Genomic DNA, 14,749 nt, shown 5'->3' on the forward strand with positions numbered 1-14,749 from the left:
TACGGTCGCAGGTTCGAATCCTGCCTCGGGCATGGATGTTTGTGATGTCCTTAAGTTAGTTAGGTTTAACTAGTTCTAAGTTCTAGGGGACTAATGACCTCAGCAGTTGAGTCCCATAGTGCTCAGAGCCATTTGAACCATTTTTGAACAGAGGCACAAGGGGAAGGAGTAAAACGTTACAATAACATTGACCGGTGTCAGTACCGCGTCCAGAGATATGAAGGTCAGTAGACCCATTTAACGTTATGCCTCCCTACGCCATAGCACCTACACCCCGACACGATTATGTTCGACAGTGTTCCTGAGTGCATTCCGTGTTCCCATCTCTGGACATAAGAGGGTACGTTCAGAATCCATACTCAAACCGAATCCGCTCTGTTCCGAGGACAGCATGCAATCCCTCTCCTCATTGGCCCAGTCCTTATGGAGTTGGCACCATCACAGTGCGGCCTATATGCGGGTGTAAACGGAACAGGACATGCTGTTGGTCAGGAAAAGAGACCACCACCATGCAGTCACTCACGCGAGATTGCGTGTCTTGCGGTCCTGTTAAATATGGTTTCAATTGCACCCGCTGTTTGACGTTGGGGTCTCTGCTTGCCTGATGCACAATGTAGCGGTCATCTGGTGCCGTGGTTGGTGGTGACTGACTGTCCTTCGCGCAGCAGTGCCTGTCGTTCGGAACGCTCCCCGTGCACATTAAATAATGCTGTGAGTAATTCCAAAACTTCCAGCCAACACTCGTCCCACTTTGTTTTTCCTCCAGCTTCTCGATGATTTCTCCCCGTTTGAAGGCATCCAAATGTTGCCTGCCCTAGCTGTGTTGTAATGAAGAACACGCTATAGTTCACCGCAACGACTCGCTGACTGACACACTGTCTTCTCCCGTTCCTTCAAGCGCTTCGTGTTCCGAGGCCAGCCCCCTATGGCGCTATAGTCACACTGACCTAAAGCCATGTGACGATCAGCATTCTGTGCACGACTGGGAGACCTCAAGCATCATGTTCCCGGACTTTTATTCGTTTCCGCCGAGTTATTACCTGACTTTATCTATCTCACCGTCCTTAAGATTTTTTAGAGCAGCGCATTTGGTCTCTAACTGCCCCGCATTTCAGCCACTTACATTGTTATTTAACCCTCCGTAACTCGCGAGAAAATTCGTGGCATGATCACTCTCGCGGATGACAGGTATCATCCACAAAGCAAGCGGTCTATTCGTATACTTTGAACTGTCTTTATGGCTGATTTTATGATTTTTTATTAAATCTAAATATAATACATTTAATATTTGTACACAGTATAATATATTCTAACGTTTGAAACAGTTCGACCATTCGAAGAACAATATCTCCAGCTGAATTACTGGCATTACATGGTCCCTCTGGTCGATTACCGACGTGCGGTTCTAAATTCAAAGGTTAAGCTGTTTTTACATGAACCAAAGCAAACACTCTTAACCGATACTTTGCTGGTTTGCTAGGGATGTATTGCCTGAATCGAATGGGCAGTTTCCTCTAAATGACAAAAGGTGTTCGTCAACATTAATATATTCACTAAGTGAAAAATATTTTTGGCAATTGTTCGTGAATAGTTCAAGTAGCTCTCTGATAGGAGCCAACTTGTCAGTCTCTCTGCGAACACCTCTATCACGGATATTATCGAACCTAAGTCACCTTAACAGAAACCTGAATTGGTTTTCACTTGCGCATAAATAACATGATTAAAGTCCGATTCCCTTTGAATTATCTCACAATTTCGATATACTCTTCCTAGAACATCTCAAAGATCGACACATATGTAACAAACCAATGAAAAATCTGCTATCTGTCGCATCTGTTTCTTTAGCATCCCTTTCCCTAGAGAAGTTACCACGAACTTCACTGATGGATATATTAGTGCATGTTGCGATAATGCTTATTATGTTTACATCCAAGAACAAATTTAGAATTTCTATCTTTTTTACACGAGCTTGATTTTTTGGTCCAGGCAAATGCTTAATAAAATTACAAGATCTGCTTCTAACAATGGTAGGATATTTATTTTTCCTCCGTTTAGTTATTCCATTTTTCCCTAAAAGAAATGCATCCTCTTGAGCTACTTCTTCCGGTGACTCATGTTCATCATTCTCTGGCACTTCTTGTTCTGTTCCTGAATCATGACCGCCTTCATGAACACAGTCCTCAGTCTCTGAGTCAGCGCTATCACTGTGAGCATCTTCATCACTCAGCTCATTGAACCATTCCAACCATACATTAGGATCTCTCCTAAACTCTGTCCGAGGGTTGTTTTACTTTTGACATTTCTTCCACAATCTCAAAATAAAGAGAATACTAAGCAACACGGAAGGTAACTACAGTCAGTTTCAGTAAGTCAAAATTTACGCACATGAAAGATCGATTGAATCTAGGAAAGCAATAAAGTAATAAAGACTTAAAACTTCCTGGCAGATTAAAACTGTGTGCCGGACCGAGACTCGAACTCGGGACCTTTGCCTTTCGAGGGCAAGTGCTCTACCAATTGAGCTACCCAAGCACGACTCACGCTCCGTCCTCACAGCTTTACTTCTGCCAGTACCTCGTCTCCTACCTCCCAAAGTTTACAGAAGTTCTCCTGCGAATCTTGCAGAACTAGCACTCTTGAAAGAAAGGATATTGCGGAGGTATGGCTTAGCCACAGCCTTGGGGATGTTTCCAGAATGAGATTTCCACTCTGCAGCGGAGTGTGCGCTGATATGAAACTTTCTGCAAGGTTCACAGAAGAGCTTCTGTAAAGTTTGGAAGGTAGGAGACGAGATACTGGCAGAACTAAAGCTGTGAGGACGGGGCGTGAGTCGTGCTTGGATAGCTCAGTTGGTAGAGCACTTGCCCGCGAAAGGCAAAGGTCTCGAGTTCGAGTCTCGGTCCGGCACACAGTTTTAATCTGCCAGGAAGTTTCATATCAGCGCACACTCCGCTGCAGAGTGGAAATCTCATTCTGGTAATAAAGACTTACTTTGTTTCAAATTGTGGCAGCAGAGCTCGCGTGGATGAATGGTGTCCTCCAGACGGTATTAATGTTTCATAAAGAACGTATCTTTCGTATCTGAAAGCCAACAATGATTGGAGCTAACTGCTGGAGAGTTAAGAGAAAGGTACTGAAAATGGCGCGATCTCAATCCTGCCCTGTCAGACAAAATTGAGCGGGAAAGTCATGTGGATGACGAGTGTCATCCGCGCGAGCGACGGAGGGCTAATATGTTTATAAATCGCGATTCTGCTATTGCTGGAGCGTCCTCGAAGAATAGTAACTTCCATTCTGGAACTCGAAAACTATTATCTCTCCGGCGCACCGAACTGATCTATCCGTGTATCGAACAATACAAAACGAAAGAAGTGCGACTTCTCCGGGTAGCGCTCTGCCGTGCTTGCGCGGTTGTGGTTATCGCAGGATCGCAGGTGCGAGGCGCAGGGAAGCTCTCTCGCCAGCCAGCGTCCTCCTTCCGCAAGCGGAGGTCAAGGCCTGCGCGAGTCTGTGGCGTGACGCGACGCAGCCAGACAGCCCGTGCGTTCCGACTTTCAGAGCCAGCCGGTGAGTGCGTGTGAGTGAGTGAGTGTGCGTGCCGGACTTTCCCGGCGGATGGGCGACTCCCCGACTCTGCGGTGACTCACGGGACAAACGGGCGCACCTCTACACCCCCCCCCTTCCTTCCCCCCTTTCCCGGACGCCAAAGAGCTACCTCAGTCAGCGTCCTTCTGACAACCTGTAACAAGCTCGTGGACCAAAAATCGTCAAGTTACTCTCCGTCCGAAACAGAATAGTATCAGAAAGGCTCAGCAGCACACTGACTGTGCAATGTGTGGCGTGTGTGACAAAATACAATTACTGACGGACTCATATCAATTATACGCACTGCTCCAGTGTTGAAGCGGTCTACGAGTCGCCAGCCTCGCTTTAACCTGTGAGTCAGGGTTACCACTGTCACAATTGTTATACCATTAACCAAAGTCCTGTAAAATCTAACTACTTCCAGAATAACACAGAGACCCATCTGCTGAACTGGTAAATGTACACAGCTAGTGTGCGAAAAAGCATCAGTTAAACTTCTGTTACACCACAAATCAATCAAATTTAAAAGCCGTACATTCAATTATTTACGAACAACTTAAGTTGTAAAGAACACAGAGAATGTTGAGGGGAAGGCGGACAAAAGATTGCGTTTTATTGGCAGAACACTTAGAAGATGCAACAGATCTACTAAACAGACTGCCTACATTAAGCTTGTCCGTCTTCTTTTGAACTACTGCTGTAGGATGTGTGCTCGTTACCAGACAGGGTTAACGGAGTACATCGAGAAAGTTTAAAGATGGGCAGGACGTTTTGTGTTATCGAGAAATAGGGGAGGGAGTGTCACGGACATGATACAGGATTTGGGGTGGACATCAGTAAAAACAAAGGCGTTTCTCGTTGTGACGGGATCTTTTCACGAAATTTCAATCACCAACTTCCTCCTCCGAATGGTAAAATATTTTGTTGATGCCAACTTATATAGGGAGAAACGATCAATAAAATAAGGGAAATCAGAGTTCGCACGGGAAGATATAGGTGTTAATTTTTTTCGTGCGTTGTTCGAGAGTGGAAAATACAGAATTATTCTGACGGTGGTTTGATGAACCGTCTGCCTGGCACTTAGATGTGGCCGGCTGGAGTGGCCGTGCGATTCTAGGCGCTACAGTCTGAAACCGAGGGACCACTACGGTCGCAGGTTCGAATTCTGCCTCGGGCATGTGTGTGATGTCCTTAGGTTAGTTAGGTTTAAGTAGTTCTAAGTTCTATGGGACTGATGACCTCAAATGTTAAGTCCCATAGCGCTCAGAGCCATTTGATTTGATCTTCTATATGAATAAAGCAACAGTATGATTCAGACTTGTAGTAAGCTTACATTAATACCATGAGGGATCGTAGGGTTAATTCCCTATTCCATTACTTAATATACTCATGTCTTCTTTATAATTATTTCATAGGCTGACCTGCTAGGCCATCTTAACAATCGTTATTCACTCACGTAACGACATAATGCAACCGTGTGCAACAAAACCCTTGTGCAGATGAGCCATTTAACAGGATTTGCACTCGTGCTCTGCTGGATTGGCAGCAGTAGACTTATCACTAACCAAAAGGGTAATTTGCACCCGTGTAAATCTACATTTGCAGTCCCATCAGAATCAGTTTCACTATGTGTATCAGTTTCACGACTTTCACAAAATGCTTTTTTAGCACAGGTAAAGAGTCTCTCCTCCCTACTGCAGCTGTATTACACGCTTCACCCACTCGTCCACTGTCCATCCGAAATCGTGTATCATTTCAGTGACACTCTCTCCCTTATTTCGCGATAATACAAAACGTGCTGATCTTCTTTGAACTTTTTCGGTGTAATCCGTCAATCCTATCTGGTAAGGATCCCTCATCGCGCAGCAGTGTTCTACATGAGGGGCAAAGCACTGAGAGGCTCCAGAGTGGCAATTGGGCGTCTTGCACACGGGCCGCCTACAAGCTGAGGGCTGGGGCTCCGTGAGGTGAACGAGCAGGCCGATGACCTGCCGTGTTTGTTGCCGTTCTGGCTACCGCCCTGCCTGCGAGTGCCTCCGTCGGCGTATCTCCGCGCAGGCAGCTCGGGCTGCGGGCTGCTGGAAACTCGCCAGCCAGTTGGATGTGACTGGCTGTCACTACGGACCGTTCCAATCTGTCAGCCGTGCTGCACTGCACTGCGTGTACCAGGCTAAGTGAAAAGCAGTCCGTCTGCTAGTGAAACACTTTTCAGCCGCTCGCGTGCGCTCAGTTTTCATCACAGTTGCCTCTTAGGTGAATGTACGATGTCCAGTGTTTTTCCAGAGAATTGGTTCCAAGTTCCGATACTGCAGAGTCTGCTACATATACATTTACGTCACAAACAGACCGGTCGTCTTAGGCTGTCCACGATCGTAGTTTGTAAGTTCCGCATATTTTTATTTTTCTGTTCACGTCCAATGCGTTCCGGAGCCACAACACTACTTTCAGAAAGCGCCGTATGTCTTTTTAGGCCTTAAATCTAATTCTGTTTATCACTCAACATTAAATGAGCGACACAGATTTTTGACCCACGAGAAAACCGGCTCAGACGAGACCAACAACAAAGTTTTATTAGTCGTTAACTTCATTTGGCCACAAAAAGCTCATTCTTAGCAATTACGCTTCAAATTATGTTTAACACTGTATGGCACGACAAAAATGACACAGTTTAATTTCTTGTTAAAGGATGTATTAAGTAACAAATGTGATAATTGTTTCGTTTACATAAATACGGGAAATATAATCATATCATACTCCACGAGATATCGCCCATTTTATTAGCATTCTGGGTCACCCAAACTGCCGGCCGTCGTGACCGAGAGGTTCTAGGCGCTTTAGTCCGGAACCGCGCGACCGCCGAATCCTACCTCGGGCATGGATGTGTGTGATGTCCTTAGGTTGGTTAGGTTTAAGTAGTTCTAAGTTCTAGGGGACTGATGACCTCAGATGTTAAGTCCCATAGTGCTCAGAGCCATTTGAACCATTTTTTGACCCAAACTAAGCTGATAATTTTCTTCTTGATAGTATGTAATTCATACGTTTGTGAGGTACCTTAGACAAGTTACCCCAAATATATCTACAACGAATAAATGTATCGAGGTGCGGTTGACAAGTTATGGCGGACATTATGACGAATTTTCTCAGGTCGCAATTAATTTTTAGCCTTCACAGCTGCTTTATGGTTTTCAGTACTGTTATCTTATAACTGCTTGAAAGTTATAAGCGTTGTTATATTTTTACTTCTTAATTGTGTTAAGTGCTGTTACCTTGTTACTGCTTAATAGTTTTCAGCGTTAGTATCTTGTTACTATTTGATCAACATCAACAAGTGTTCTGTCGTCGAAATTCCCCTAGATCGCTCTTTCCAATATCACGGAAAAAAATTAGAGTTTGATTTTTAAAAAGTCTGTGTTATAATTTTGTAGCTTCAAACGTAAAAAATTGCTACTGTTCATTAGAAAATTCGAAGCACTTCCTGCTATCTTTCAGTGCAAACGGGGCCTCGGTATAATTAACTCATTCTGCCTATACACTGCTCTGCCAAACTTACGGACGATATAGATAAAGTAACATAACATATTAACACCTACGTGGAAATGAATCAAAATGTGGGAGCATGTTTCCAGAGGCCTCCCAGTCTCGCACAGAAAGCTGGACGTCATACGCCGTGAGGCCAGCGTGACTATAGCACTAAATGGGGCTGGTCCCGCAATACGAGGCACTTGAAGGAACGGGAAAAATCAGTGGGTGTCAATCAGGGTGCCGTTACGGTACACTGTGGTGTGTTCTTCATTACAAAATGGCCCGGAGACGACATTTGGATGACTTCACCACGGAAAAGAATCATCGGGAAACTGGAAGAAAGACAAAGTGTGGCGAGTGTAGCCCAGGACTTAGGTACTGCTCATAGTATTGTTTCACGTGCGTGGGAAGCGTTCCCAACCAAAGGTACTGCTGCCCGAAGGACAGGAGGTGATCGACCAAGGTCAACTACAGCAACAGATGAGCGCTACATTGTGCAACAGGCAAGAAAGGATACACGCAGAACAGCGGATGCTATTGCAATCACATCTAACGGGTCTGGAAAGTACGCACTCTCACACTGCACACTGGCACGGTGGCTGTATGACGGTGGTCTGTTTGCTCGCCGACCAGTGCGTTGTGTTCCGTTGGCATCCTTACATCGGCAGCATCGTTTCCGATGGTGCCAAGAGCATAGAGACTGAGCCAAAGAGGAGCAGGGTCGAGTGCTCTTCTCGGATGAGAGCACAGTCAGTCCAAGTAGTGATTCTGGACGTACTGTCATACGGCGAGATGTGAGAACACGTAATGTACCCAGGACATAGGTTGGTTGGTCGTGGTGTTTTGGTGCGGGGAGGCATAACTTTGTATTGGCGTACCAACCTCCAAATAACTGAGTACGGTACACCCATCGATCTACGTTATGAGCTCTTTTCAGGAGTCCATTAGGCCCTGTCGTAATTTTTATGGATGACGGAGCGTGACCGCATCGAACAGCTCATGGAACGATAGAGTACTCGGCGAGTGGACTGCCCTGCCCGTTCACCCAACATTGTCATCGAGCACGCGTTCGGGAGAGGCCCACCAATGACTGTCCGCCAGTTGTCAACCGCGCTGGTGCTGGAATGGAACGACCTACTACATGCACTCCTTACCAACATTGTGGCCAGCGTGGGAGTGCCTTGCAGAGCATGCCTTGCCGTCCGTGTCTGTCACACGCCCATAATGAACAATATACCGCTTTTTGAAATGTCCAGGAGACCATCATAAGTCAGTATATTGTCTTCACAATATTGTAGCAGTTCTTTCTGTATAGGTCCAAGTTTCATCGAGCTATGTTACTTGACAATGACACAACATGCAAAAATTACTTTCGTTCTTAAGTTTTGCACAGCAGTGTATTTTGGGATATATTTATTCGTTCTATATATACAGGGTGGTCCATTGATAGTGACCGGGCCAAATATCTCACGAAATAAGAATCAAACGAAAAATCTACAAAGAACGAAACTCGTCTAGCTTGAAGGGGGAAACCAGATGGCGCTATGGTTGGCCCGCTGGATGGCGCTGCCATAGGTCAAACGGATATCAACTGCGTTTTTTAAATAGGAACATCCATTTTTATTACATATTCGTGTAGTACGTAAAGAAATATGAATGTTTTAGTTGGACCACTTTTCTCGTTTTGTGATAGGTGACGCTGTAATAGTCACAAACGTATAAGTGCGTGGTATCACGTAACTTTCCGCCAGTGCGGACGGTATTTGCTTCGTGATACATTACCCGTGTTAAAATGCACCGTTTACCAGTTGCGGAAAAGGTCGATTCGTGTTGATGTATGGCTATTGTGATCAAAATGCCCAACGGGCGTGTGCTATGTATGCTTCTCGGTATCTTGGACGACATCATCCAAGTGTCCGGACCGTTCGCCGGATAGTTACGTTATTTAAGGAAACAGGAAGTGTTCAGCCACATACGAAACGTCAACCAATGATGATGCCCAAGTAGATGTTTTAGCTGCTGTCGCGGCTAATCCGCACATCAGTAGCAGACAAATTGCGCGAGAATCGGGTATCTCAAAATCGGCGGTGTTGGGAATGCTACATCAACATCGATTGCACCCGTACCATATTTCTATGCACCAGGAATTGCATGGCGACGACTTTGAACGTCATGTACAGTCCTGCCACTGGGCACAAGAGAAATTAAGGGACGATGACAGATTTTTTGCACGCGTTCTATTTAGCGACGAAGCGTCATTCACCAGCAGCGGTAACGTACACCGGCATAATATGCACTATTAGGCAACGGAAAATCCACCATGGCTGCGACAAGTGGAACATCAGCGACCTTCGCGGGTTAATGTATGGTGCGGCATTATGGGAGCGCCGGCCGGAGTGGCCGTGCGGTTCTAGGCGCTACAGTCTGGAACCGAGCGACCGCTACGGTCGTAGGTTCGAATCCTGCCTAGGGCATGGGTGTGTGTGATGTCCTTAGGTTAGTTAGGTTTAATTAGTTCTAAGTTCTAGGCGACTGATGACCTCAGAAGTTAAGTCGCATAGTGCTCAGAGCCATTTGAGCCAACCATTATAGGAGCAAGGATAATTGGCCCCCATTTCATTGATGGCAATCTAAATGGTGCAATGTATGCTGATTTCCTACGTAATGTTCTAGCGATGTTACTACAAGATGTTTCACTGCATGACGAAATGGCGACGTACTTCAAACATGTCCGGCACATAGCTCGCGTGCGGTTGAAGCGGTATTGAATAGCATATTTCATGACAGGTGGATTGGTCGTCGAAGCACCATACCATGGCCCGCACGTTCACCGGATCTGCCGTCCCGGATTTCTTTCTGTGGAGAAAGTTGAAGGATATTTGCTATCGTGATCCACCGACAACGCCTGACAACATGCGTCAGCGCATTGTCAATGCATGTGCGAACATTACGGAAGGCGAACTACTCGCTGTTGAGTGGAATGTCGTTACACGTATTGCCAAATGCTTTTAGGTTGTCGGACATCATTTTGAGCATTTATTGCACTAATGTGGTATTTACAGGTAATCACGCTGTAACAGCGTGCTTTCTCAGAAATGATAAGTTCACAAAGGAACATGTATCACATTGGAATAACCAAAATAAAATGTTCAAACGTACCTACGTTCTGTATTTTAATTTAAAAAACCTACGTGTTACCAACTGTTCGTCTAAAATTGTGAGCCATATGTTTGTGACTATTACAGCGCCATCTATCACAAAGCGAAAAACGTGGTCCAACTAAAACATTCATATTTCTTTACGCACTACACGAATATGTAATAAAAAATGGGGGTTCCTATTTTTAAAAACGCAATTTGACCTATGGCAGCGCCATCTAGCGGGCCAACCATAGCGACATCTGGTTTCTCCCTTCAAGCTAGACAAGTTTCGATCTTTGTAGTTTTTTCGTTTGACGCTTATTTCGTGAGATATTCGGTCCGGTCACGATCAAAGGACCACCCTGCAGACCAGGTGGCTCGTCCCAGCTCCCTCACCCTGCATGTGCGTACATTCGTCCATTCTACTAAGAGCTCTGATAAAGTATTGTTCACTCGTCATCTATATGTTCCACATTGTCTCCGCGTGCTCGTGGCTCTTTTGCAATGGCCGTTCGAGACGACGCAGTGGTTTTCACACTGGTCTCGTATTGGGAAGTGACAGGGTTCAAACATCCACGTCTAGCAATCCTGATTAAGATTTTCCTCGGTTTTCTGAAGCATATCCGGTAATTACTGGGGTGTTTCGTATCCAACCGTGGCTGTACTAGTGGCCTCATCTCTAATAACTACGTCGTCGACAAGACGGCGTCTTCTGACTCTCTGTCCCTCCCCCTTTCCCTTCGGCGGTGAGCAGCGCCCGAAACTCAACAGATTCGATGTGTCAGATGAGAGACGCACGTCGCGCTAATGTCACGCCTCATATCCGGCGAGCGCACACAAACAGAGCGGCATGTTCGCGTAAACCAGGCGCCGGCACATGGGAGGCGGGGTGCGGCCTAAACTTGGGGAGTGACGTCAGAGCTTGAACTGTACGGCCTGGGAAGGCGCGGCGCTGGAATCCACACAGGCTGCGAGCAAAGGCCGATCCGCGGCGCTCAGATAAACCGACTGACTCAGTCTGCCCGTCCAGATACAGAGCGTGGCCCGGTCTAGACTCTTGTAAAATGCCCGCAGTCTGCACCCTACAGACCTCCATACGTCACAGCACAAACACGACACACCGCACGACGTCTACAGAAACCCGACCTACAGTGACGAACCAAACATTGTGATCACTGCTCCCCGCTAGTTTCAATGCTGCCTCGTGGTGTTGTGGGCACACAACGCGGTGAGCAAAGAATGAAACCGGAGCAAAGACTAGTGGGGAATCATTACAGCAGCGATTCTCGCCGCAGATGGGGAAATCAACTAACATAAGTGACTTCGCACACTATTGCCCATTAAAATTGCTACACCACGAAGTTGACGTGCTACAGACGCGAAGTATAACCAGCAGGAAGAAGATGCCGTGATATGCAAATAATTAGCTTTTCATAGCATTCACACAAGGTTGGAGCCGGTGGGAACACCTACAACGTGCTAACATGAGGAAAGTTTCCAACCGATTTCTCATACACATACAGCAGTTGACCGGCGTTGCCTGGTGAAACGTCGTTGTGATGCCTCGTGTAAGGAGGAGAAATGGGTACCATCACGTTTCCGATTTTGATAAAGGTCGGATTTTAGCCTATCAAAATGGCTCTGAGCACTATGGGACTCAACTGCTGAGGTCATTAGTCACCTAGAACTTAGAACTAGTTAAACCTAACTAACCTAAGGTCATCACAAACATCCATGCCCGAGGCAGGATTCGAATCTGCGACCGTAGCGGTCTTGCGATTCCAGACTGCAGCGCCTTTAACCGCACGGCCACTTCGGCCGGCTTTAGCCTATCGCGATTGCGGTTTATCGTATCGCGACATTGCTGCTCGCGTTGCTCGAGATCCAGAATATGGAATCGGTGGGTTCAGGAGGGTAATACGGAACGCCATGCTGGATCCCAACGGCCTCGTGTTACTAGTAGTCGAGATGACAGGCATCTTATCCGCATGGCTCTAATGGGTCGTGCAACCACGTCTCGATCCCTGAATAAAAATATGGGGACGTCTGCAAGACAACAACCATCTGTACGAACAATTCGACGACGTTTGCGGCAGCATGGACTATCAGCTCGGAGACCATGGCTGCGGTTACCCTTGACGCTGCATCACAGACAGGAGCGCCTGCGATGGTGTACTCGACGACGAACCTGGGTGCACGAATGGCAAAACGTCATTTTTTCGGATGAATCCAGGTTTTGTTTACCGCATCATGATGGTCGCATCCGTGTTTGGCGACATCGTGGTGAACGCACACTGGAAGCGTGTATTCGTCATCGCCATACTGGCGTATCACCCGGCGTGATGGCATGGGGTGCCATTGGTTACACGTCTCGGTCACGTCTTGTTCGCAGTGACAGCACTTTGAACAGTGGACGTTACATTTCAGATGTGTTACGACCCGTGGCTCTACCCTTCATTCGATCCCTGTGAAACCCTACATTTCAGCAGGATACTGCACGACCGCATGTTGCAGGTCCTGTATGGGCCTTTCTGGATACAGAAAATGTTCGACTGCTGCCATGGCCAGCACATTCTCCAGACCTCTCACCAACTGAAAACGTCTGGTCAATGATGGCCGAGCAACTGGCTCGTCATAACACGCCAGTCACTACTCTCGAGCCGGCCGATGTGGCCGGGCGGTTCTAGGCGCTTCAGTCCGGAACCGCGCTGCTGCAGCGGTCGCAGGTTCGAATCCTGCCTCGGGCATGGATGTGTGTGGTGTCCTTAGGTTATCTAGGCTTAAGTAGTTCTAAGTCTAGGGGACTGATGACATCAGACGTTAAGTCCCATAGTTCGTAGAGCCATTTGAACCATTTAAACTACTCTCGATGAACTGTGGTATCGTGTTGAATCTGCATGGGCAGCTGTACCTGTACACGACATCCAATCTCTGCTTGACTCAACGACCAGGCGTATCAAGGCCGTTATTACGGCCTGAGGTGGTTGTTGTGGGTACTGATTTCTCAGGATCTATGCACTCAAATTGCGTGAAAATGTAATCACATGTCAGTTCTCGTATAATATATTTGTCCAATGAATACCCGTTTATCATCTGCATTTCTCCTTGGTGTAGCAATTTTAATGGCCAGTAGTGTAAAAGGGAAAACTGTTATTGCGTGGCGTCTGGGAACACGCCTCTCGGAAACGGCGGAATCTACTGTCGCGTTCTATGGTCGTTAGCCTCTATGGAAAGGAGTTGAATGACGGTGAAACCACGAATAGAGCGACAACGTGATGTGTGTCCATGTCTATCACAGAACGTGGAGATCGAAGACTTGCCCGATTTCTAAAGCGGGATAGGCAGCGACTTGCGGCAGATTTGACGACAATGTTGGTGTCGTAATAAATGATTCAGAGCACACATTTCATTGCATATTGTTGAACATGGGACTCCGGAGCGGTTTGCGACCAGCGGAAAAACATATGGAGGACAAAAGTAAAGAGCAAGTGCGAAATGGAAGAGTGGTATAAGGAAGAGCTGAAAAATACTAAAATGGGAATGGGGCAGAGTTGTATGAAAGGAAATCATAAAGAGATTCGGATTGGACTATGTTGAGCAATAGTTCTATGACTTGATTTCAGGAGGGAGACGAAACAACATTGGTTTTAAGCCCGTGTCGTCCGCCCCGAAACTCGTTACAGGAGGCGTCCGCTGAAGGAAACGAGATGTTTTGATGAGGGCAGTTCCGTAATTGCTGCGTGCGACAGCAGAACAGTGCCCAAAGCCATTAGAACGCAATCTCTGTTTTCCTGCCGGCAACTGGTTATACTTTTACCGGGAACGTTCGCAGCTCATTCTACGGCAGCACTGGCGTCTGACGTCAGTCAGTGGCTAACAGCTTCCCAAGAAACCGCGGCCCCGTCCAGCAAAGAGTATAGGTCTGCGCACGCCAAGTGGCTATTCTTATGTGGACGATTAATACCCGAGACATGCCAGAGAGCATGTAAAAGTTTTTCTACATCTACATTTCTTTTCCCGAAGCGTCCTTGCAGTCCGTATGGGAGGGTACATCTGGTCTGCGGGAAGCTAAACGTCCGCAGGAGTTGCTATTTCTCAGATCTTGCCGTTTTGCTAGACGTAAGCGGTACAGATTAATATTTACGAATTTCCAGCATGCTGGATTACCTGTTGGTCAGCAACTTCTGTTAATCAGTACAACAAAATACAGTCCACAGGCCAGCCGCTGTGACCGAGCGGTTCTAGGCGCTTCAGTCCGGAACGGCGCTGCTGCTACGGTCGCAGGTTCTAATCCTGCCTCGGGCATTGATGTGTGTGATGTCCTTAGGTTAGTTAGGTTTAAGTAGTTCTATGTCTAGGGGACTGATGACCTCAGATGTTAAGTCCCATAGTGCTTAGAGCCATTTTTGAACCACTCCACAGTTGCAAATATTACTTTCTTTTTATTCAGTCGATGACTAGTTTCGGGCACTGACCCATTTTCAAATCATCGAAGCATAGAC

General features: G+C 46.7%; 1 protein-coding gene and 1 non-coding gene across 2 annotated transcripts in view; both read right to left on the minus strand.

Moving 5' to 3' along the window:
- LOC126412335 (cyclic AMP response element-binding protein A-like) overlaps positions 1–14,749 on the minus strand; it is a 690,109-nt gene that overhangs the window by 599,527 nt on the left and 75,833 nt on the right. The window lies entirely within an intron of this gene.
- Trnas-cga (transfer RNA serine (anticodon CGA)) lies at positions 2,459–2,533 on the minus strand. Its single transcript has one exon. It is a non-coding gene; the product is annotated as a tRNA-Ser (tRNA).

Source organism: Schistocerca serialis, chromosome 7, assembly GCF_023864345.2.
Source record: "Schistocerca serialis cubense isolate TAMUIC-IGC-003099 chromosome 7, iqSchSeri2.2, whole genome shotgun sequence".
NCBI classification, from domain to species: domain Eukaryota; kingdom Metazoa; phylum Arthropoda; class Insecta; order Orthoptera; family Acrididae; genus Schistocerca; species Schistocerca serialis.